Source organism: Acanthopagrus latus, chromosome 8 (assembly GCF_904848185.1).
Source record: "Acanthopagrus latus isolate v.2019 chromosome 8, fAcaLat1.1, whole genome shotgun sequence".
In the NCBI taxonomy this organism is placed as follows: Eukaryota; Metazoa; Chordata; class Actinopteri; order Spariformes; family Sparidae; genus Acanthopagrus; species Acanthopagrus latus.
Genome location: NC_051046.1, coordinates 19,610,515 through 19,636,568, shown reverse-complemented (window position 1 = coordinate 19,636,568; position 26,054 = coordinate 19,610,515). Strand labels below are relative to the sequence as shown.

At 43.3% G+C, this 26,054-nt stretch overlaps 1 protein-coding gene across 2 annotated transcripts in view; it reads left to right on the top strand.

The window, feature by feature from the left end:
- Positions 1–26,054, top strand: part of LOC119025165 (alpha-1,3-mannosyl-glycoprotein 4-beta-N-acetylglucosaminyltransferase C-like) — a 104,636-nt gene that overhangs the window by 44,896 nt on the left and 33,686 nt on the right. For both annotated transcript variants that reach the window (XM_037108569.1, XM_037108568.1), the window contains exons 3-4: positions 2,004–2,074; positions 11,237–11,320. The gene's annotated coding sequence lies outside the window, so the exon portion shown is untranslated. The remainder of the gene's footprint in view (positions 1–2,003; positions 2,075–11,236; positions 11,321–26,054) is intronic.

The following is a 26,054-nucleotide window of genomic DNA, read 5'->3' as shown; positions in this document are numbered from 1 at the left end:
TTCTTACAGCCTGTGTCTTATCTTTCTAGTTTTTTTGATTGCTTTTCCATTCAATTTGATAAAACATGCGTCCCCAACTTAATCACAGTTATCTGGGGTTAGCGTAAAAACCTAGTATCAGTGAAAGAATTGAGTTCCACTAAGTATTGTTACAAATTGAATATTTCAAGTTTATATCAAGTTTCATATCCATCAGGACATAATATTTAGTGAAATAACAACATCCCCATCTGTTTTATTAATGTAAGTGTTATTTTAATTGATAATGATTGTAATAATTGTTCCATACATAGACCTTCATATAGCGAAACCATGATATTGTCACAGTTCAAAACTGTACCTCAAATGCAGACACATGGAGGCAGGCAGGTTGAAAACAAAAAAAGTGAAAAGCAAAAGACAAAAAGCAGAAAAAGATAAGTGAAAGGGAAAAAAACTAAAGAGAGATACAAACCCGAGGAAAAAACTGAAAACCATCAGAAACACAGGGAAGAAGCAAGGCCCTGGAACACAAGAGACACATGGATGGAAACAAACAAACCAGCAAAGAGTGAGGGAACAACACAGGCCCAAATACAAACTGAACTAATGAGGGGACGAGGTGCAGATGGAGAGACACTGGAAACACAGGTGAACAGCAAGTAGAAAGTGAAAACAATACAGTAGGATACAACTACAAAATAAAACAGGAAAGCTTAAAACCCAAATGATAACAGATATTGTCCGAGAGGGTCATCTCACTGTGAAAATCTCATACCGTTGCAACTCTCATTGCTAAAAATCCTGACCAACAAGTCGAAAAACATGAGCAAACAAAATCTGACGTCTCACCAAGGGAGGCAACAATGGCCCAAACTTTAGTTTTTGAGGCTGCCATACATAGTGTAAATGTGTGTGTGTGTGTGTGTGTGTGTGTGTGTGTGTGTGTGTGTGTGTGTGTGTGTGTGTGTGTGTGTGTGTGTGTGTGTGTGTGTGCAGTATTTTATGCAACGATCTATACAATTTTGATTTGGCGTGTGCAGCTTAGTGAGTAAAAAGCCACAAAATACGCCCCATGGTGTGAAACCACCAAACTAACATTTTTGTGGACTAAAGGTTCAGGATGTTCACTGAGAATCATTTGCATGAAAAAGTCAGTCAAGGGAAGTAACAAGAAACGATGCAGTGAAGAACTTTTTGAAGGGCTTTAGAGGTTTTCAGTGAAAACTGCACTTGGCAACGTCGTGCAGTGCTTTCAGCTCCAAATGGCAGCGGGAGGTAATTGCTCGAAGGATGAACTTCTATGTCCAGAAGTTATGTAATGTGATGTTAGTAAACTGCACACAGCATGCTCATGGTGACTAATCCAAGCAATCTTCACTGAGTCAGAGCACTGAGGAGAAGAAGAAAGGCAAAAAGAGAGTGTTGGGACACTTTCCTCCTTATGGTTTTCAAGTGCTGTAAAACAGGGTTTCTCTTGTGTAGTCTTAGAAGCTACTAATGCAGGTGCACTTAATGCATGAAAAACGTAAACTTTATGGCGAGACTTGGGCTTCATATTATTAAGATAAAACGCTCAGGTGAATGGAGTCCCTCCGCATCTGCCTCCAAAGCTCCTCTTTTAAAACCGAGCCACGAAAACCAACTGAGTGAGGGGCACCTAGCAAAATGAGGCCATCTCCACGCATGCTTTGATCCCTCCATTCTTCATCTCAGAGGCAAGTGGCATATAAGAGGATCTATCTTTGTGAACGGTTTTGAGCCCCCAAAATTACAAACAAACTAAAGGCGGGGGATCGATAGAGTGTGTCTCACAGAATGATGAAGTGGCACTTCAGAGGGGGAAAATCAATGTCGCGCTCCCTTTCTCTCCCTCTCACCCCCCCCCCGATCTTTCTCTTTGGGCCCTAAACTCCCCTCACAGTCCTCACACCGCAGTGTTTAGGTGTGTTCATGTGTGTGTTTGCTCTGAGCCAGGTCTCTCGCTGTGATTTAATGGCCCTTTGTTTCTTATTCCTTTTTAGCCCGGAAGACCCCTGCCACTTTGATGTGTGAGCACACCCACCGATAATGGCCCATAGGATACGCAGTGGAAGTAAGTGCTTCTGGTCAGATTTACCGCTTTAGTGGTCCTCCTCCCTCTGCTGCCCCCTGTAAACCTCGGCTCATCTGGCCCGGGCGTATTGATCAGCACGGCGTGGCAATCTTTAAATCATAACATAGCTCTCAACACGAAGCCGCCAAAATGTAGCCATCTATTCATTGCAACACATGCCTCGGACAGTTAACTGCACGGCGTTGGCTTGCATTTTTATTATCTTTTTTTTTTTTTTTTTTTTTTTAAAAGATCCAGTAGGTGCAGTAGTGTTGGAGGTGAAGAGGACATTCGGAGCCCCTGACAATGAAAGGGAGTCCATTCAATATATCTTGAACATGTAATTAATAAAGTTTCCCAAGGGGAAAATTGAATTCCAGGAGCTCCGTCTGACACTGGAAATGAACCATTGCTCTGTAGCAATCACACAGTCACAAACGAGCGAGGTATTTTGCTGCCGCAGTGTTTGTTGTCTCTGCTTTGAAAATGTTTGCTGTAAAAAGCAATCGATTGGTATTCTGTGCAAAGAAGTAGGTTTTTGTGGCTCCACAATGTGATACTTGAATAGGCAAAACATTAAGAGGTGAACTTCTTGCTTTGAATTTTCTTCTCCCTGCAGAGGAAGCTATCCGATTACTGGAGCGTGATTATCTCAGTATATAGTTGTGTATGTATGTTGTGGCCTCCACTGAGCAGAGGCAGGTTGTGACTTGGACCATTGTACATTGTGTGTTCATCTTAGTCGAACAGAAAATCAGCGCCAGCTACCAGTCAAATGTGTTTTCTGGGGGATGGATGACTTTGTCTACTGTACCAGCAGCATTGGCATTTCACCAAGCGTTGTTTGGCAGGCGTCTACAAAGCCTTCCGGAGATACCAAAGAATAGGTGATGACTACTGGCGCGGCTCAAGGGATGTTGGTCTGTTCGTCTGTTAGTCCGCAGACTTAAATAGCTCGACTACAATTGAATGTTCTGCCATGAAATCTGGTATGAACGCTGATGCTCCTCAAAGGGATTAAGCTGACTGATAGTGATGATCCCCTGACTATTCCTACGGCACCGCTATGAGGTGGACATTTTTAGTCGTCAGTGAAATATCTCAGCAAGTTTGGATGGATGACCATTAAAACATGCTCAGATATCCATGAGGCCAAAAGGAAAAACTAGGGTTGGGTATTGTCCAAAAGATTGATATCAGTAGATTACATTACACATTCACGTGGTGAGCCCTGTCTCTGGGCATAATCTGGTGTTTTCCTGCACAGCATTGCTGCATGCTCATTGGCTCACTGACACTGACGAGATTAATTCCTTCGGCATTGAAGTTTCTCGAATGACAAGGTATTTTTCGATGCTCGATAGTATCATGTCAGTTCTACTCACCACTATGGTGATCTTGACCTCTGACCTCTGCATTGGGACTGATTTTACATGGTTGCCCCAAACAAAATCTTGCTGAATTTGCTGATCACTAGACTTTTGTCTTGCATAGCCACATGAATGAATTTGTAGTTTGGGTAATATTTCCCAACTATTTGATGGATTGCTGTGAAATTTGGTGCGTTCACGTTAGGGATGCGCAGCTTGTCAAAATATGATTAAAACTGCAACACGGCCAGAGTCAGAGTTGCTCTGGCCTACAAACCTTGTTCTCCAGATGTAGGAGAGGATGTTTTTTCTTTGGCTCAGTGAAAATGAAAATAGTGATGCAAACATGGTAATTCCCAATAATCATAAATTGCTATTGTAATATATGTCCAAAGACAGTATTATTTATTTATTTTTCGCCCAATCCATGTTAACCTCAGGATGAATTCATTTGAATGGGTCAAATTAATCTTCACTTTTCATTCTAGACACAAAATTTCCATTTTCTCCAATCTTTTATTTTTGACCGACTACCTGCACAATATCTCCCATCACCCTCAGCTGCACTCTTCATACGGGCTATACAGCAAATGTTAGCATGCAAAGAAAAGGTGGTGATCTCAGCAAACGCACCTGCTAATCATCAGCATGTTGTCACTCCAGGAGTGCTGACATTAGCTTTTAATTCAAAGCACCGCTGTGCTTCGGTGCAGCCGCAGGACGCGACGGCTCTACAGTCTGTTTGTTTCCTATTCCCACATCCAGTTCCTACCCTTACGCTAAATGGCAGTTTCCTTACTTTGTGCACGCTCCTTGCATCACATTTTCCTCACGCGGGCATGTTTGAGAGCACTCTGTGGTGTGTCTCTTGTTCTGTCCTGGGCGTTACCCGCTGGTGTGATGTGGGTGAGCTCTCAGACAGCCCCTGAAAGGCAACGCTGTCAGCTGTGGAGAGCTCTTCCTGTCAGCCCTGCCTCGTGAAATTCAGGGCTGCGAGATGAAGCCTGAGACAGGTATACATGTGGGGTGAAGGGGGTGAGGGGATCTATCTATCGGTCTGTCTGTCTGTCTGTCTATCTATCTATCTATCTATCTATCTATCTATCTATCTATCTATCTATCTATCTATCTATCTATCTATCTATCTATCTATCCATACATCTATATATCTATTTATCTATCTAGAGAATCTTTTTGTCTCTGTTTCTTTTTCTTTGTCTCTCTCCAGGGGTGCAGCCGAGAAGCTGCTGTGTGTCAGTGGTGAAATATTCATCGTACGTGCGGGGAGTTTGACGAGCCGCTCTGACACCTCCATACTCTCCACCCTCATTTTCATTTCCTCCCCGGCTCCGGCATGTTACCTCGCAGCTCCCCCAGTCTGCCATTCAGCAGTGCACTGTATGCTCGGTACAGTCGTGATGAAAAGAAACCCACAGCACGGTGCTTTTAAGTGTTCGTGCCTAAGAGAATGTGATGCTAAAAAAAGAAATAAGTGAAAGAAAGGCCTATCATCTGAAATATGTTGGCTGAAAAGCTTTAATTTGAGCTTTCGGTACCGTTCTGTCGAAGGCTTTCATGCTAAAACTGGCACATTACGGTACGCTCTTTAAGATCCTTCTCGTCCTCTCATAATTGGAACACTCTCTTCAAGCTCGGGTGCTATACGTGACTTCCTATGTTTCCCAGCGAGCCTCTGTGCATCCCTCAGAGAACTCAGCTGGACCTAATGTACCCAGCAGGATTTCACGTTAAAGAAAATGTTTTGAATCGTAATAGGATAATAGCAACAACAAGGGAGGGAGTGTTCCAGCGGAAACAAAGCAAGAGTTAGACTGCTTATTAAGAGCCCCTCGTTCCTCGTGACTGCGTTGTGTTTTACAACAGATATCCTCTGCTTCTTCTTCTACTCCCATGGTGCATAGTGGTGGCTCGACTAAGAATTCTAAGAACCTTCTTTGACTTCCTTTTTGGAACGATTTCTTGCTTTCAAACTGCATTGCAACTTGGTCTTTGACATCTAAATTTGAACTGTAGTACCCCTGGAGACAGGGAGAGGACAATCTTGAACCAGAACAGGTCCAGAAATTAATTTTTCATCAAAAACAGTAAAAACAGTTGCAGTAAGTCTCACTGCAAGAGGAACAATTTGATTGGTTATACCTGTGGCATTAACTTACATACAGCAACATCAGCCCATCCAGGGCAATTATGTCATTATAAGAAAGACTGTCTTACTGTCCACGTGGGTTTTGGTTGCCTAACTCTAAGCGCATGTGCCAACCTCAATCACAGTCCTTGCCAGTAGGGCTGGGACTGAAATTTGTTCTTTTTGGCAAACTGACTGAAGCAGTGCTGACATCACCTCTGGATCAGTGAGACAGGGCAGCACTTGTGCAATATCTGTAATGCAAGAAATAGAGCTGACCAGGGCAACATGTCAAACCTGAGGAAACACCTGGTCAGAATAAAACACATCGCAGAAGAGTGTACCGTGTAATACAGCCCGAATGCCAGGTATACTGCAACAGCTGACATTAGCACACCTGTTCTGTTATCACACAGAGAGTAAAGGTACGAAATTACAGGCATCAGTATTGGTCCGAATGCAAAAATGTACACCCCAACGTACTTGCCTGCATTGTTGTATGTATAGAAAGAAGGTGGTGTAGGACAATTTCGCTTCAGCTCCATTCCTTTCATGTAGGCCAGTTTTTGAAAAATAATAAATAAATTTGGGATTAATAAATATCAGCAGCTTAGTATAACATCTTTGCATGTCAGAACCAGCAAAGCTGCTGTCCTGACAGCGGGCCTGTTTACATCCAAGGCTGTAGCAGTGAGACAGCATTGATCAGCGTCTTTGCTCTCTGCATAATTCTCGGCATCATGCTGCAACGAAATGATTAGCCCCAGGGGAAAAAATAAACAGGAGCGGGTAAAAGTTGCAAATCATCTTTTCATTATATTTTATTTTCTGCAGCCTCCCGTGTTAGTCCCCATCACGGAGCTGAGGCCTCTATCGCCCAAACTAAGCAGAAATATCAATATGGATTTAGGAGTCTCCCTGAAGCAAGGTCCTCAGCTAATTAAATCTGTAATCACTTTGTACTGTAAAAACACAAGCAGCGGGGGAGGGGCAGGAGGGGGTGTGTGTGGCGGTTTAAATGAGGGCCAGTGAAGTTTTATTTAACAAAGACAGCTAATTGGGTCACAGCTCTTTATCCTCATAAAGTACAGAGGTTTCCACCCATCCAACCGGACCGCTTACGGCTCCTCGCTCTCGAACGGAGCCCGACTCCTTCTTGGGAGAGTGAGGGGGGAGAGGTTACGGTGAGGACGGAGCGGAGCCACTGTTGTCAAGGCTGCAGCAAAAGAGGTAATTTAGATGGTCTTCGGGGTTTGAAGTCAGTTGCACGATAAGGGAAAGTAACGGGACTCAAAAGAGCTCAGCGCAGAGAGTGAATTCTAATTCAGGGAGAAACTAAAGTGATGTTCAAGTCCAACTCCATCTTTCATCTCAAGAGCCGAGTGCTTCACTGGGGCCAAGTGTGAATACGATCCTGCTGCTGTCATGCCAGACTGTCATCACTTAACCTTTCTTTACCTTAAGATACTGTGTAAAGAGTGTGTCAAAAGATTGTTCTTAGTGTGACGTAACTTGAGTATATTCAGCATTGCACCTTCTTGAATAGTTGTGTAGCAAGAAACTGATTGGTTATGTTGGACTGGACTAAAATCGTGAAACACTAATTGTCGCTGCAATGTTATTTTTTCTCACGGTGCTTTGAAGGGGTAGCTTGTCTGAATGATTACCGATCACTGATCATCTGGGCCCATAAGTGAATTAAAGTCTGCACTTGAATCAATCAGAAAGGGGACACTTGGAACGTGAATTGGAAAAATTGATTCTGTTTTAAATGTCATGTCAGGTTTTTGTTGGTCTGCAAAACAAGATTTGGCTACCTACCAAATGAGCATGGCTTAGTGTGTTTGATGCTTAAAAAAGCTCTCTGTGGTCCCACAAGACAGAGGGTAAAGTGTGCGGGAACGTGAGAGCAGACGGTGTCGGTGCTCGAATTTTTCAACACCGTGCGGGAAAGGCAGGGGCAGAAACACAAAACACACACACACACACACACACACACACACACACACACACACACACACACACACACACACTAACAGCACCTCCAAGCAGGAGCAGGACAGAGACCCAAACATCCTGTATGTAATGTAAATGTGTAAGGGGGGGGTGCACGGTGTGTTTTTAGGCTTGTACAGATTTTTAACAAGGATGAAGTGTATTCTGCTCATTTCCATCTTAAAGCAACAGCAGTCAGTATCAAACTGTGCTCTTTAGTATTCCCTGCTACGCCTTCCCTTGCTACACATCAACAGCATTTACTGAATTAAAATTAAAAAAAGACTCAGTAGATTCAGAGCAACACGTCGTGGTTTGAGAAAAAAAAAAATGACAACAATATACAAGTCGTTCAGACGTTCTCGTAAACTGTGCATATTACATCAACAAACACCTTCCATTTAGAGTGAATAGAGGCAAAGCGGACAAACACTTCATTAAAACTTCATGGCGAAGACAAATGAACAAAAAAGGGACAAGCTCGCCAGGACTGTCTCATTACTCTCACTCTTTTCTCTTGGAATTCTAAGCCGAAGGAGTCGCTGCGTATCCGCGGCATCTCAGCTCCGAGGGTGGTGTCCTCGCGCTGCCTCCGTCCTCTGTGTTACTCACATTTGTGTCTGTCCCCGGGGCTCTTCGTCTAAAGAGCCCAGACTGAAGAGGCAGGCGGGCCAAGCACAGTATGGCGGGGTTAGCCCTGCCCTGGAGAAATCTTCACAGCGACCTGATTTCTTTCCGTTGCTCCCTATATTCCCCAGATCTTCCGCTCATATTCACCTGATCCCCTGTCAGGGCCATTTCGTGGGCGGAAAACTTCTTTAGCAACACTGAAACTAGAACAAGAGTCCAGCAGCTTAATTGTGGATTGAATTGCAGTCACGGTTTTCGCGCCGGGCTGTCAGGTGTCCCCACAGGTTTTTTGTTTCAGTGTTTAATCTGGCAGATAATTACATCCATTATTAGAAATTATGCATAACGTCTGCCGAAGATCTGGTTGCGACTGTTTTCATGAATCCTTGTCAAAATTGCGTATTTTTTAATATCAGTGGGATGGCGACGGGGTGAGACGAATCTCTCACGTCGCAGCTTGTCATATTCATCTCGCAGAGATCTGAGTTAATATTAGTGTTTGGTCCCCAAGTCACGCTCAGCCCTATCTTTTCATTCCAGCATCTGGATTTAATTGGTGCTACGCTGTAAAGCCACAGCTGCTCTGCCTGTTAGGACAATAAATTACCCCAATTAGGAGCCGAACAAAAGAGGCTGTCTGACACCACAGCCCGCTGCCATGCCTGGAGATTGCAATGCAACGAATGAGGCTTCTCGCTGACATGAAGCTGTACCAAAACACCTGCCCCATCATCTCTCTGATCAAAACACAGTTCCAGTCCAGCGAATATATAGAGCAGGAGGAGATTGCTTTGCATGGCCCGCAGCTCACAATAGCCTCGGTCGCAGGCGCTTCTGCTCTGCGAATGAAACAGGAAAAAAAAAAAAGCGTCACTCTGTCTGAAATCAATGAAAGGCGTGGTGGAAGGTGTATAATTGCTGGGCGGATGATTAATTGGTGTTTGGATGATGAGTTGTGGATACATCCAGGTTTTCTGGCGGGTGTCTGCCTTGTCGATGGCACCTGTAATGAAGGCAATGATGAGGGAAGGTTTAGGAGGATGCAGAATGGGAGGAACAATAGGAACATCTGCGCCTCTCTACAGTTAGAGTATAATTGGGACCATATTTCATTTTCATCTTTGAGAGCTAGCCCTAGTATACTTGCTCTCTGAAAGATGAGACATATTTATTTGCCGCTGCAGCACATTCAGCCGGTCGGGCAGCCCAGGTGGTCTACTTTTGAGGAGGATGTAGGGTAGCTGCCGCTGTGATGACGGCCTCCGTCCTGATCGGCACTCCTGCCACATCTCGGCCCGGCCACGGCATCCCTTTGTCTCACCACTTGCTGTGAGCACGCCATTAAGCCAGCCGGAGTTTGACAAGAAAAATGAAGTGTGCTATTTCCTGTGGCCTCGAGTGTCTTCCTGAATAATGAGCGCGTTGCCTGAGACCCCCCCTTGTCCCTCCCTCTCCCTGCCATCGGTTTTACTCTTCCCCTTGAAGTTCCAGTCTGTGGCGAGACAGAAAGGGTCTTTAGGTTGGCGCTTGTCTCGTGAAAAAAAAAAAAAAAAAGCGGTCATGCAAGACGTGTCGAACTAAATCTGGAAAACCCAGAAAAAAAGAAAGCGGATTAGATGAATGAAGTGGATTTTATTGATGAAATCCTCATCTCGTGTCACCGTATTAGAGAACGCAGAATGGGCCTCGCCGTATCTGAGGGAAACATCCATTGTGACAGAGCATCACGAGAACAGCTGCGACCGTGTGAGTCAAATTAACTTGCACTCTTCCACATATCTCTTATTATTTCCTTGCTTTTTTAAACACGTCAAATGGCTCCGCAGCACCGCTGGATCATAGAAAAATGCTTTGCCTTGCATGGCAAACCACTGAAAAGAAAGCGTAGCTCCTGTGCTATTTCCCCCGTCCAGCCTTATTTCTCCCAATTACCAGTGTGTGAGCAAACAGTCTGACACGACTGACCTCCTCTCTGAGCGCTGTGGTCATGACTGGAAGGCTCTCCCTGCTTATTATGACAGAAGTGTTATGGTAATGGAAGGAAAGTCTGCACTGTGGCGATAGCACTGCAGGAACGGATAGCCTATTATCCACCACTGTGTGCTGGTAGTAATGGTGAGAGAGAGGGCATCCTATCTGTTATGGTGATGATGCATTTTAAATGGCCACTGCCTATTATATATCAGTGGATGATAATGGCGCGAGAGAGAGAGCATCCTCTGGGTTACGGCCATGATGCCAGGGAAATGGCGAAAAGGTCCGTGCAGCGTGCACCGCCGCGGTTTCATGGTGATAGATTGAATGAAGGTGCCGGGGCTTTTCTCTCTCTCTGTTGTAATAATGGCGGGCCAGCCCATGTGCTCAAAGAGCGTGAATATCCAGAGAAGAGAGAGACAATGAGCTGCGTGTGTGTGTGTAGGTGGCCGCATGCAAGTGCGTACGACAAACAAGAGCCACGCAGTAGAATGAGAGCCTTAGTTAGCTGTCTGCTTGGCGCTTCACCGCCCCTGTGATGTATGTTTATGGCCCATCATCTCTAGCCAATTACCCTGCTTCAGTGTGGGAGCACCGCGCCTTCCCCATCACAGCCGTCAGTGTCTGAGCGCGGAGAGAGACAGCGACAGTTAACGTTCCTGGACGTCCCTGGCAAAGTGCTGTTTTCCTTAGGGGGCTCCGGATATTCATCTTCAAAAGTAAGCCACCGGGTAGCAGAGTCTGCTGAGTCTACAGCTGCTCTGGGAATCGGAGGCTTGTTGACTGTGTGTTTGGTGTGAAACGTTGCCGATCCGTGGGTGTGTATGGGCGCCATAACTTAGCACAGTGTGCGTGCAAACTTCGCAAAAATCTCATGCTATCCCACGCACACTTGCATTTGCATCCATTCGAGCCGCGGGGATCGCTCACAGTTCAATACGCCGTCGTGCGCACGCGGTTCGATGGTGTAAATGATGTGTGATCATCAGTGGAAGTGCCTCACAGCTGTGGAATAACCTTGGCGTGTTGGGTCTCTTTGTTTACCAGATACAGCTGAGGCAGACGTGTTCATGTATCCCGTCCAGGTCGACCTGCAGACTCTCTCCGGCAAACACATCTGACTTTTAAGAGGTAATCCTTTCCCCTCTCTCTTTTCTCTTTTTTTTTTTTTTTACTGTTTTTTCTTTTCTTTTTTTTTTTTTTTTGCATAAGAGGAATGTGTTTCTTGCTATATTATACTTTTATGTCTAGTTCACAGCAGCTGCCTCAGATTGTTTTTCCATGAAACCCTGAGACATTACTAAAGGTTAAGCGAATCAGAGTCGCAGCGCAGCAGCCATGAAGAGTCGTTTGCTTTTAGCGGGGAGTTGTTCTTAACCCTGCTGACACTGATGATGAGTGTGACTTCATCTCAGGCAATCCCTGAAAAACTTCATATTTTGATGGTTCCTCTGTGAAACTGAGAATGCAGAGTGGCAAGACAAGGGTTTATATATATATATATATATATATATATATATCTATATATATTTTTTTTTTTTTTTTTTTTTTTTTTTTTTTTCTTTCTGGCTCGATATTCACACACTGTGACAGATTGAAACTGCAAAGCTGTGTTTGTGTTGGCTAGACGAAGGAACGCTCCTGCCCAGAGGGTTTATCAGGGAGAGAAAATATTGACCGCCAACAGTTGCACTTTGGTGGTGTTATTGCTTTTCACACTTGTGTGATACAGACAGCAGTCGCCAAGCAACAATTGTAAACCCGCAGCCATATTGACAGCCGCGTTGCTCTTCAGCGTGGGACAGAACATCCAGCTTATTGTGTTTACTTGTTTAGCTTATTTCACCAAAGTGCTTGTTGCAGACGAACCTAACAGTGTGGGAACAGGGTGAGAAGAAAACGGTTGCTCTTTAGGTGAGACGCAAAAAACCTGGAGGGGCCTCTAAATTTCCTTCTAAATTAGGACCGCAAAACACACTGACAAAACAACAGCAGAGTGTGTGTGGGCTGTGTGTGTGTGTGTGTGTGTCAGTGTGCGTCTGACTCTTTTTTTAAAAATATGTCGTAGGGTTTTACTTGCCAGCCAGCCTCTCTGATTATTGCTCTGCCAAACGATGACGATTCATCACCTCAGTATTAGAGGGTGGCTCCACACCTGCATCCAGCCTTCTGTTGTTGTAATTATAAACCCATCATTATCACATCTCAACTTTTTTATTATTTTTTTTTTCTGGTAGAAGCAAGAGGTGATAGGTAATGACACATTTGCCAGTTAAGTCTGCAGGAAACTGAACAAATGATTACTTTAAGCGTTGATTCTATGCTTTCCGTCTACGTTTCTAAATGGAGCCAAATATTGCAGTCGTTGTTTATTGTTCCAAGCTAAAGTTTTTTGTTAGACATTTAAAGTTTAAAGTTGGTAGGTTGGTAGGTTTGTTGGTTGGTTGGTTGATTTGTCAGCAGGATTACACAAAAACTACTGCGCTGATTTCCACAAAACTTGAATGGAGGATGGGTTGGGACTCTCGTTAACTTTCAGTGCAGATCCAGATAAAGTGACGGATCCATGTGCTTTCTTTGACATTACAATATAGGCTTGGCTGAAGTGCTGTTGCTGTTGTTGTTTTTCTAACCTATAAGACTTTTAGGTGGCACAGTCCAGTTTGACATTCAGAAACGGCTGGGACTTGAAACAGCTTAAATCAGGAATCAAGGTGATCCTCCACATACTCAGCTGCTTCAGTGGCATGCCAAATGTGAGCGGTTTTTTTTATTTTGTTTGTTTGTTTGTTTGTTTGTTTTTTAACTTTCAATTAATTTCTCTGGGAATAATGCATGGATCTTGATGAAAAAAATGCAGGTGTGTTTAGAGGGTGAGAAGAACTGCCGTCAAAACATGAACTCTGCTCGAGCTGCAACAAGTGGCAAACAAACGTGCGACAGATACGTTTAGGGCTGCAACCAACTGGTGATCATATGTAATTTTGCATACATTTCCTTTATCTTTCTTTCTAGCCAGGCTTGCTTGTGAACACTTACCCTTTCGTCTGTAACCACGCCCACTGTTGGCCTTAGGCTGTTTGATATCTCTGTATCTGTAGCCAGGTGCTAATTCTGTCTTGAGTATTGTAATTACCTTCAGGTATTTTTCTCTAATTAAAGGAAGCAGATGAGACTGTTGCCAGTCCTTTAGGAGACTGCATTTTAATCACATTTATATCTAAATAATGGTCATCTTGCACAGAGCAATATTACAGTAATGTTGTTACTAATTCTAATTGTGGTATTAATTTCAACCATTTTACCCTTTCCCACGGTAAACAAAGGTTGTGCAATGCCTTTTTCTGGGTTTCCTACGGTTCTACTAGATTTTAGAATCGGACACATTCCACGCCGATGAAAGATCTCTGCATTTCAGCTTGGTTAAACTGCTGTCGCCGTTTTCCTTTTTTCTAACCTATAACATTTTTAAGTGGAGCACTCCAGTGAATGAGACGTTTGACATTCAGAAACGGCTGGGACTTGAAAAAGCTTAAATCAGGGATCGAGGTGATCCTCCACATTCTCATCTGCTTCAATGGCATGCCAATGTGGGCGTACATTAAAGATTCATGCAAACAGCTGTTTCTTCTACAGGACAGCATGGCTCGGAGCAAAGCTGTGTGCTTAGATTTCAAATCAGGGACGCCTGGAGGAGCTGGGTTTGAAGGAACGTCGCAGTCGGGGCTGGCTACTGTTTGAGAGCGGGAAATTAAGACACGCTTGTCACCGAAAAAAAAAAAAAAAGGCAGCGACGAAAACAGATCCCTGAAAACTTGGAGTAGGAGTGCAAATGATTCCTGCAGGCGAGAAAGCAGACTGGAGATCAGCCGAGAGAAGCAAGAGTTTTTTGGTGAAAGTGACCCGAATTTGCCACATCAGACACATGAAACAATTCACTTCTTAATCCACAGTGAGCGTGATACAAAGCCAGAGCTGATGGGAGTCAAATTAGTCATTTTGATACAACGCTTCACTTTGACTGACTGCCGGTGACTTTGGACTTGTGAAGCACCATATTACTAGGAGGCTCGGAAGAGAGGCGTGCACACATCCGAGCTGACATTTTTATGACGTTTCACCACAGATGCGGCGAGAATATATGTCAGACCCTGTGAGCCACTAAATGCAAAGTTATGTGTGTTTAGTGTGAGGAACATATTCACAGCGAGTGTGGCGCCGCCTTCGCTCGCTCTCCCTCTCCGGCCCGCGTGCACTCTGACTCATGTTTACTCTTACATTCGTTCTGTCTCATTTTCACTGCATCTCATGTATCCCGATATGCTCTTTCCTCTTTGTTCTAGTGTCTGGGGAGAGACTGAGGCGTTGTCGCAAAAGAAAGCTTTGTTACACCTGTGCTTCTGTGAAACAGATTAAACACGAGGATGCAGCTATATCTTAAGGAGTGAAACATAATAGCGTTCTCCCCCTCGGCCGAGACGTGCTGTGACCTCCTCACTGGAGCTTTGCAGTGACCATTTGAATGGTAATGTGACAGGCTGATTGCCAGTTTGCAGCCCACACATAAGCATTGCCCCGCTAAATCAAAGGACAGCTCTGTAATGACAAACACAAACAATACAGCGAGCTGCAACCAAATGCTATCCACTGCTTTTCCCCATCCTCTCCAAAATTATACACTCCGTCACCCCCCTCCCAAAAAAAAAAATGAAAATGAAAAATGATTGAAAACAGCACAGGCGAAAAAAAAAAAACCAGAAAAGACTGTGTTTTTCACCTATCAGCACAAAGTCGCACCTCGCTTAAAGCCGCCTGCCATGCTATGTAATGCGATTGGCGAGCTATTCCTGCTGGATATTGCAGTAATAAGCAGATGATCCCCTTTAGAAATAACAGCTGGCTGTGTTTTTTCTAATGGTGAGGCTCCATCACCGCCCGTCATTCCTTGTTCATCAGCAGCTGTTAGCCATGCATACCATGTTAATTGCTCTCTGCTTATAGTGTGCTACTTTTTTACAAGCACTTATCAGTTGCATAAATGCATCGTGATGCAAACACTGAGGGAGCTGAGAAGTGAGTCTACTTTGTGAGCGACTTCATGAACCCGTCTGTTGACGATGACGACAGTGGTTCAGCTCGAAAAACAATGACGGTCTCTGTTGAGGTGAACAGCAGCAGGCGCTCATTTTGCTATACGGCAGCTTTGTTTTTTTGTTTGTTTGTTTGTTTGCAGCAACCCAATCACCACAATATTTGAGTTTACATTTTCATTTATGCTGCAATTTTATTCTTAATTTTTAGGTTCCATTTTTTCAATTTTCAATTTTAGGTTGCAACATTTATTTGCTTATTGTCTAGTTAGGTTTCAGCACTACAAACACTTCTTTAGAGTTGTTTTTGTTGCCACAAAATGTAAAACAAATATATGACTACTGTTAAACTCAAATTAAAGAGGAATTTATTCAGCCGTTCTTCGCCTGTTCTTTAAGAATTATAAATATGAATTGATATCAACTGAAATCTATTGACTTCACCATTGTGAAAGACTGTCCAGCCATGTTGTCCACGCCTCCTTTCACACTTACAGATGGTGAACGCAGTCTCGAACAGCAGTGACTGGCTCGGGTAATTTAATTCCACCACCACCCCCTCCACTCCCTCATATGTGAGTTAGGTTATGAGCACGTACTATGAAAGAGCACATGATATGGCATAGGGAAATGTCGATATGGTGCATGTGAACGGTACAAAAATACTATCTCAGTGCTTGGCACAAACATTAAATGCCAACATTTCATGCTGGTGACAGGGCTGACTGCAGAGTGGTGTACTCTGTGCGGATCTCTGAATGATGGCCGTTAAGTACAGCGTGTTTCCATCATCTGAAATTATGTTTCCTCTTTGCTTTTATGAATCCTGAATTGGCGAGGCATTCATCGCTCTTTTTTTTTTTTTTTTTTTTTTTTAAATTTCAGAAATTCAATCACAGAACAAAGACTCGTCAGAAGCCCCTTCATGTCTGTTAAGCTTTTCATTTTACTAATTAATTCTGAACTGTACCGGGGGGATGCTTAGCTTACAGTACAATATGCTCTGTGGTTTGGCAGCTCTGACTATGGACCTAATCACGACTCACCAAAACTGCCTCCAAAACTAAAGATTCCTTTTCTTTTTTTTCCAGTTAAAAGAAAATCCACTCTTAAAACCTGTAATAATATGTTACAGTGAAGCTAAAAGAGTTGTATAAAACATTTTCAGTCTAACCATCGTCATCTGGTTTTCTGTGTCAGTCACTCAGACTGGGGACCCAGAGCCTGTGTGTCTGAAAATCACAGCACTACCACAGATTTCCTTTCATACTTCACCTTTTCAAACTTGACACGCCAGACGGTTTGTTACACAGAACCATCTGGGAAAGGCGTCGTTGGAAACTGTTGGGAAAAGGGCAGGCATTTTCAAACAATACATGGCAGGTGATTGGACCAGACATCAGTCTGTCTTCGTCTATCTCAGGCTGACTTCAGCCGATCTGATCGAAAACATCGTTTTCATCGACAGAACCCTCAGTGCAATACTTTGCTCTTCTTTCAGTGGAGTGTACACTGCCAGTAGCTCCTCATAGGAACGCATGGGTGTGTTTGCCTGATGGGATGGATCGGAGAGGGCACACGCACAAAACAACTCCCAAATCCAGCTGCCAAGTTAACACCTTTTCTCTACTAAAGGGAGGGGGAAAAAGTTTAAGGCAAGTGGGTACAATAAAAAAGTAATTACATCCCTGCGTTGCTGAATAGGGTTTAACAAAATATCTCCAAGTGTGAGCGTATTAAAGGAAGGATTTTTCCTTCAAAACTTTGAGGTGCACACCAGAGATGTGTAAAGCCTTCCCCTGGATTGTTGATGTGGCACTATCTTTGGCTCACACCCACATGGTATTTTTCTTCGAGCTGGAAACCCACTCAGCATTCTATATTTCTCTCATTTTGGTTCGAGAGGAGACTGGCAGTGCCGACCCCACGGGATCTCGATTCCCACCAATGCTCGTGGACTTACAGTAACATTTTGCCCCGGTGTCAGGGAGGAGGAGAGGAGAAGCAGAGCGAAGGAGAGAAGACTATGAGCTTAATGTAGATCTGTCATCAGCTGGCTGCAGATCAAAAGAGCAGCATTGGCAGGCGGAGCACAGAATCCACCAGAGCCTCCTCTCTATGCCAGGCTCCAGCTTCTCTGAGGTAGACGAGCACAGAGGGGCCTGGCTCCAGGCGAGGAGTGTGTGTTTCTGCTCCCTGTGTGTGTGTGTGTGTGTGTGTGTGTGTGTGTGTGTGTGTGCGTGTAGCTTCGGGGGCGGAGAGGTGTGGGCACATGCACAATGTCTCAAGGCGAGGATCTGGCACTTTGAAAATGTCACCAGAATCCCAGAAACAAAAAAAACAAGAAGAGAATGGAGAAAGTGTGATGAACAGACGCGTATGCTCTGGGAGGTGTGGGATTTAGAGACTGTGGAAGGCAGAAACGCTCCTCGCAGAGTGGGAGACCGGGAGAAATGAAAGCGATGGCACAAAGAAATGCAGGTTCTTTTCTTAAAGGCACACCTCTGCAGCATCAAGTGTACAGATGTTAAGTGGGTCCAAAGATGTATCTAAATTGCAGCCCTCTGAGGTTTCTAAGTGGTTTCTTTCTTTCCTCTCTTGATGGCTGAATGTCTTGGTGCACTGTGCACTTGTCCAACTGTGAATTTGTCACTTTAAAAATCAGCCAAACCATCACAATTATGTTTTTTGTTGTTGTTGTTGTTGTTTGTTTTTGCCGCATTTACTGTTGCATTTGGTTTCCAGGCTGAAAATATTTTGTCATTTGTTCTCAGCCATCACTCGAGTCTACAATAAAATGCTGGTGATGTCTGCCAATAATGGTTCCTGCTTTGCTGTTTTTCTTTTTTCTTTTTTTGGTTACCATTATGAAAGCCAGCATGGTGACGACACATCTTTATTAACATTTTCTGTTACATATTACCCATGTGAGATATCAAGATCCTAGATTTTCGTTGTAAAACAAGACAGCCACAGAATCCCAATGCAAAGCACTGCTGGGTGATCTTGGCACGATCGGTGTGTTTTCTCCGCAGCCCTGTGAGCTATACTATCACACGTGAGCTGTACTATTATTTGTTCGTCAGCCAGCACATCTCATCTCGCCATGCTATGGGTGATTATAGAGGGTACCTGGAGGGGGGCTGACTGCAAAGAATGGTTGCCAGATTTGAATCGAAGTGGTGGATTGTAATTGGACTTACATCAGGGGCTGGCCAAAATGAATACCAGCATCTATTTTCAGCTGAATATTTTAGCGTGCGTTCATAAGCGCATCAGAACGGCTTGGGCATGATTGACAAGTGGTGTCATCATCAGATCACTGAGACCCAGACTTAGGTAATGGGGTTGAGGATGGATGGATTTTGATGTCACACGGTCACACAGAAGTCTGCTGCGAATTCTGTTCATGTTAATTGGATTCTGATTTCTTTTTCCCCCAATTTACTTGTGGTGAGAAATTTGAGTAGACAGCAGACTGAATGCATTTACCACACCAGAGTCACATGCAGGCAACTAAAGCACTCTGGCTGAGGTTATGGGAAGATTGTAGTTTAGATTAAATGTCATTAATAGCTGTGTTGTGAATTAAAGCACAATATTTTCCTTACCTTGACCAAGTGCTGCCAATACCAAAATGCTTTTCCCTTTGTCCTATAAATTTGTCTCACAGCGCCTGAAATTAACACCTGCCAAGCACCGAAAGCATTTAGATTCTCAGTTTAAGAGGTAAATCTGTAAAAGATTTCTGCTACACTGGCTTTCCAATATTTTTTTCATAGCAGCCATGTCATTAAAAAAACTATATATCAAGATTTGTTTTCATTTACAGACATTATACACACACTCACACGCTTGCACACTAATAGTAACAAAGCAACGTCCCTTTCATTTCTTGGTAGACAGATTTTTACCACAAATCTCTTACAAATTATCATACAATTAACAGTATTAGTTCTCTCACAATCATACTCATATTCAAGCAAACTCAATATTGTAACTTAGATATTCCCTGAGTGAATTGCTAATGAATCTAAGACAATCTAAGATAATCAGATTTAGAATTGAATCGGGACCTTGTGAATCAGAATCAAATTGATTCAGGAAATCAATGGCAATTAAAGTATTGCAATATCTGATATTTTAGCAAAAACAAATGAAATACTGATTTGTTCCGTATCAACATTTTTGGCCCTTACCAGCTATGTAATTGGCAAATCGATTCCTTCATTACCTACGAAAGTGCCTCCACTGCTTTTGTCAAAGCAAACCGAGGCATTTTACCGCAGACAGCAAAACTAATTGCAACAGCTTGCGACTAAATCAGACGAGCCATCTTTTGATTACTGTGATGGGTGCTTCAGCTGATTTCTTCTGTTAGTTTGTCAAATCTCTCTGAATAATTTTGGTGACAATCCTTTGTATCAGTCTTAAGTCAAATGTAAATTTCTTTTTTTTCATCCATGGGTGGCAAAAATCATAAGCCTGGTTCCGAGGTTGTTTTGTTGTAGGCAGCAGATACTAACAGGTGAAATACTCCTCTGACAGCAAAGGCGTGAAGAGCACTCACCCTGTATGTTTATCTCTACACCCTGATAGAGTTTCTAAAGAGCGGTATGCTCCGTTAAGAAATCACCACCTGACCTTGCCAATCCTGCCCCAAGTCTTAGTGTACAACAAAAGAAATCCAATTAAATGAAGATGCTCAACATCCCTTCTTCAAAGCTGTTTTTTTCCTGTGTTCCTCGTGTGTGTTTGCACTTGTGTGTGTGTGGCCATGTGTGTGTTCTACCGTTCACTCGAACTCAATGTCAAACCCATTTTCAAACCACTGATTCAGCTAGTTGTGGAGATATACCGTGGTGCCGCCAATGCTAACCTTAAGAGATTACGGTGACATTAAAAGCTGCATATGGCGAGTGGGGGATACCCAAACCACCGGGCGCCTCATCTGATGCAAATGTCCTCTCTCACCTCTATCAGCAAAAGTAATTATGGCAAACCACTGTGACATCTCAGGCTGTGTGCAAGAGGGGAAGAGTACCTGGTATAGGTCATGGAAATACACCCATCTCTCTGGGTAAGGAGGAGACAATTATCTTTTTGTGAGGAGAGGCGGCGTTGAGGGAGGAGCCCTCCACCTTCTGAAACCCCCCCACTCCTCGATCTGATGTATCTTCTGTGCCAGCAGCCTTGAGGGAGTCGGTCAAGAAATTGACACTGCTGCTAGCACGCTCGGGGCTAAAGAGATGTGTCGGAATAGCTCCTCCGTCTCTCTTGGCGTCTGGGGCTTCGTTAATATGTTGGCAAACGTGTTTGGTCTAGATTATATGATGTCTCTTTCCAGTCAGTGCGTATATATGGAAATGACATGTATATTGACACTGCTGGGGTAGCTCTACAAGATAATGAGGTGCCTGAGCACAACAAAGATGTGTATTAATGGACAGTTCACACAGTTTTACCATAATGACAATAATGCCCCTTTTAAAAAAACAGATCTCAAGTTCGACATATAGGGTTTTCCACATTATCCACTCAACCACATCTATTTGTATGTTAAAGCTATGTGGCTTTCATAAAATGCCACCCTGTTTTCAATGCTGGAAGCAAACATAATCCTCATGAAAAGGTTTATCTATTTTTTTTTTTTTCCTCTCCTTGTCGTGTTTGCGTGGTGGATGTGTTTCTGTCGGAGGGCTTTACCTAGCAGAGGGGTCCCGGAGCCCCCACAGCCGACCCCGCTGTTCAGAGTCAGTGGGCTGCGGTGGCCCAGAGCGGCTTACGCTAACCTCTAACCCCCTGGCAGTCGCTGCTGGCTTAGCTCCGCTGAACAAGTCAACTGGGCTTTGTGCCCGAAAGAGTCGACCTGCTCGAGTGTCATCTGGCCCTGTAGTGAGATCCCCTGTACCTCAGGGCGAGCCCCACCACATTATCCAGCGCACTCCTGAGACAAGAGGGCATGGCACTCGCTGAGGCTACTCATGGAGCTTTTAGCAGTGGCTACATTCACATTCATTTGACTGTGCATGGAAAATATCCAACTTTATTTATAGCACAATGAAATCCTGGAAACCTTGTGTTGGAAACGAATGTGCTGCATACATACATACGTACATACATATATACATACCAAGAACATGATGTAATGATTTAGATGCGGCATTTGTCTTGTTGTCGTTCATGTAAACATGTCCAAAACATTTCGCTCAGCCTGATCACCCAGCTGGGGGGTAAAGCTAAGAAAATCAGACTAATGCCCTGATTCACCAAAATTGGCTTAGCATGACCAAATCTGCCTTAGACCGTCTCACGCATACTCATGTAAATCCAGTGATTATACAGTTTCATTTGGCAGTGACCAGTGCTCTTTGCCCCAAAACAAATCCTGGAAATAAGTGGAATCAGGAATCAGGAAAAACAGTAATTCATTTAGTAATGTCAGATAGAGACGCACATTAATATCAACCCGTCACTGGAAATGGTTATTGAAGGCTTTGAAATAAGATAACACATCAGCCTGAAAGGAACATTTGTGCAGATATGACAGGCAGAGAAGATGACACTTTGAGTACTTGCCCATGTACTTTTTGAGAGAGGGCATAATAAAATGTTAATTCCACTGCAGGAGAGGTTTTTTGCAGTTAGGTTAAAATAAAAGAATGACATACATATAGAAATATAACACTATTGGCAAACTGCAAAAATGAGTTGGTCAATAGCCGCAATATCATCACTGTTGGATTTGGCTACAGCGAGGACTTCCATCCACACCGATCAGAGATGCTGACTGCTTGATTTGTGTGAAGTTTTTTTTTTTTTTTTTTTTTTTTAATAATTGCAGGTGCTGGACACAAGCCAACATCTGATCAAGCGACAGGCAGCAGTCAGGAATAGTTTTGTGTTCACTTGCTTTGCGAAAGAATTTAAGTGATGGCAGAATGTGAGTACAAAGGAAAATTGAAACATCAGATTCCTTTGTCTTAGAAAATGAATACCTGTACCTGAGTCTGTGTGAAAACAAAGGATTATTTTCGAAGTCTGCTGTCAGTTTCTTATTTCATGAAATGCTGAGGAAGAAGAAGGAGGAAGGCTTCGGTCACGCTTGTTTCTCCTCTGCTCTGCTCCCTGTCTGTATGAAATATTATAGGCAAGTTGGATATGGAACGGGGAAATGATTCAAATTTCCAATTAGCTGAAGAATTGCCGCAACTGATTAATATGAAGTTATTAGTTTGGATCTCAATAACTCTGTAATAGTTTAAGTCCTGTACACCCACTTCGTCAATGTCACGAGTGCACGGAAAGAGGGAACAGAGAAAGTTCTTTTCTCATAATCTTGCTGTCAGTTGTAAACAAAAAAGCCTGTCATATTAATCTGGGTTGTGTAGGTGGGGTGGGGGCGATCGGCAGGTCTGTGCAATTAGTTATTGCACTGAGGGAGGAAAAAGAATCACATTCATTATGTGAAAATGTGGCCACCACGAAGGAGCCTCTTGAATTGCAATGAAGGAGGCCCCTTGATAACCATGAATTCACCAATTAAGCTTCTCATATAACATTCAAATTATGTGCATTTTAACGACTAGTTTCACCACAGAAACACTTGCGTTTCCTTTTGGTTTCAAGAAGCTTCCCTGCTTGCAAATGTAGGAGTAATTAAGATAATTAAAGCTTTTGATGTTCCACATATAATCCAATGTGCAGCAATAGTGAGAGAACGCAAAAAAGTTGTAATGAATTTCAAGGCTTTGTCCTCGTCTGTTCCCTCCTATTAAGACAGCTCTCATTGCCTGAGATTTCATTTTCTTTGAGTGAGACACTTCTTACATTATCTGGGGGGAGGGGCAAATTGGCTGCTTCATTTTGCAGAATGAACGATGTTGTCCCCTTCACATGTCAATTCTGGAACAGGAACGTTTTTTTTTTTTGTTTTTTTTTCCTTTGAAACTTTCCGTCTCCGGGAATGGTTTTGCCGAGCGCGCATGGACTTATCCAGCACTGGTCCTCGTGGCATACGGTTCGAAACACATTTATCACCGAATGCTGTCTGACACCACTATTTGGCCACTGACAGCAGGAAAAAGGCAGAAAGCTCAGCCATGAAAAATAAAGATAGTGTCTGCGTGCAAGTGGCAGTGGCAGCAAACTACAGGTTTCACAGTGTGTGCTTTTAGCTCTGAATTTTTGTCCCTGAAATGTCCTTATTTCCATTCCAACAAAAGGCTTCAGACATGACAGCTATTTTAAAGCAAGAAGTAATATCATCTCGAGATCAACTCAACGCATGTGCCTGCATTATGTATGATGTATGTGTGAGAAGGAAAGAGAGAGACAGCGGAAAGAGCAGGGAGAGCTCCCTGGCTGAGCTTTTATCATCCTTAAATGTACCAAAATGAGTCTTGGGGAAAAGGAAGCCGTGTGGCTTTTGAAGAATTAATAAGCCTGTCTCATTTGGATGTGTCTGGCGTCTCGGACAGCCTGTGGAAGCCCCAGTTCCACACTTTCCTGACAGTGCCTTTGATGATCACTGATAACGTACAGCGACTCCCAGGGAGCGAGGCATCTAACAATGAGGGTACAGTCAGCGGAGACCGGCTTCACTGATCCTGACTGAGCTTTATTATCTGGCCTCTCTCCAGCAAAGCAGTGCATTAGGTATTCCTAAGACAAAGCATTTGGGACTGAGCGCGTTCTGTTATTCATGTCGAGGAAATCTCGTCCTTTGACAAAGGTTACTGGTTTACTCACCTGCTGGCTGCAGACAGTCTGGTCTTTGCCTGGGTCATTCTGACAGTTTGTGAAGGCTCTTTGGATGGTATCTCTCCAGCGTTACTGCCTCTGCAGAGAGGGGTTGTGTTTTTGGTTCAGGGTGTTTGTCAGTGAGTCAGTGGGATTACAGAAAATCTACTGGCCCAATTTTCAAAAGAAAGTGGTGGGTTTAGCATTGGCTGAGAAGCAAGCCATTCCATTTTGGATTGGACTAACACATTATCTTTCACTCTCGCTGAATGATTGGGCATTTAGCCTCGGTAGAATAAATGCCATGCATCTTCAAATCTAGTGGTACATAGTAGAGGCAAATAGTGACCAAACATAGCCAAATCTATTAACTACAAACCTGGGCAGTATATTTACATGATCTACGGAGTGAATGATTCATACTCTTCATTCTGTACAACGACTTCAGCTGGGACACGGCTGCAAAATAGTCCTTTGGGACAACTTAGACTGTCAAAGTTACACCAACTAAATACTTATCTTTGCCACTGACACGCTGAAGTTGCTAGTAGATATGTGTCTCACAACATAATGGAAAGGATTCCCAAGGACATAGGCCTGTTTTTAAATAAGAAATTTGTTTTATGTGACCAGAAATTAAAGTCTGGCTAAAAGTGGAAGTGTCGCTCTGAAATCTCTAAACTTATCAGGGCCAGGTCTTGTGAACATACAATAACAAGCCGGCATACTCATGATGTTATTATAGTCTAAGGATTTGATTCACACAAATATATACGTGATGATAAAGTTGAATGTTAGATATGTGGAATATTTCCATTTTAAAGAACATAATAAAAGTACAGACGAGCTGATGAGGCTTCAGCGAGGCACAATCATTTTCTGACATAATTCTAATGGCTTCAGAAATATATCCAGACAAATTGGTGTTTGCTCTTGCAGATTTGCGCATCATAGGAGACTACTGGCCTTGGTCTGTGATATCCGAGTGCTCTACTATTATGGAGATATTGATAGATGTCTTTTGAAGCTGCTTTACAAACTGCAGAAGATCAAGGATGTGATATTATTAGATGAACTGAACTCATAATATCAGTGTTTTGTTTTTGTTTTTTTGTTTTTAAATCTCCATAGGTAAGATATTTTGCAACATTCTATCCATCTGATGCCCCTCTGCTGCTTGGTTCCAAATACTTAACATCTATTTGAGATTTCCCTCCTGTCATCCAGTGTCTCTTTCGTGTTACATTACTGTAGCATGAGGAAGTAGGAGTGATTAGTGCTATTGTGATAAAAGCTGCCATCCAGAAAATTTGATGAAACCCGATGAGTCACGGGCCCAGAAATGGGCTTCAGCAAACAAAATAATTGGGCAGAGGTGATACAGACGCAGGTACGTAATGACGAGCCTGTGCCAGGCAATTTTCGCCTCGGCTACTCATAACCTACAGGAAATGACAAAAAAGCATTGGCTGCCTTTGTTGAGGACAATTTTGTGATTATGGGGTTGATAGCCACATTCCGCAATTTGATAGCAGGCGCATCTGCACTTTTCAGGGCTACTTTGGCCAACTCTTGTTGCACCAATGTCACTCTCAAAAGTGGGAAGAAAAAAAAAAATCCTTTCATCCTCCAAATGTGGCAGACCAATTACTGATTTCTGTATTTGGGGGAATAAGTGGTTGCCAGAGTGCAAGGTGCAGCATTAAGAGTTGTTAAAATCAGGATTTCTTTCACACAGTCAAACTCTAAGCGAGGTTTTTGAGGTGCATGAGTATTTCTCTGTATGCTGTTCAACAGCTCCAGTGAATGATGGACTGTAATACAAATGGGGAAGTTTGAAATGTATGAGTAAAATGATTTGATCCAGTGTTGAACTGTTGGAAGATATTCTCTTCATGACTCAGGTTGGTGTAAACAGAAGTAAAAAAAAAAAAAAGAGTTGAGTTGTTAATGGAGTTGTTAGTGGAGTTGTTAATCCAAGATGAGTAGAAGTATCTGCTGTTAAATTATTGATGCAGTCACAATCTAAACAG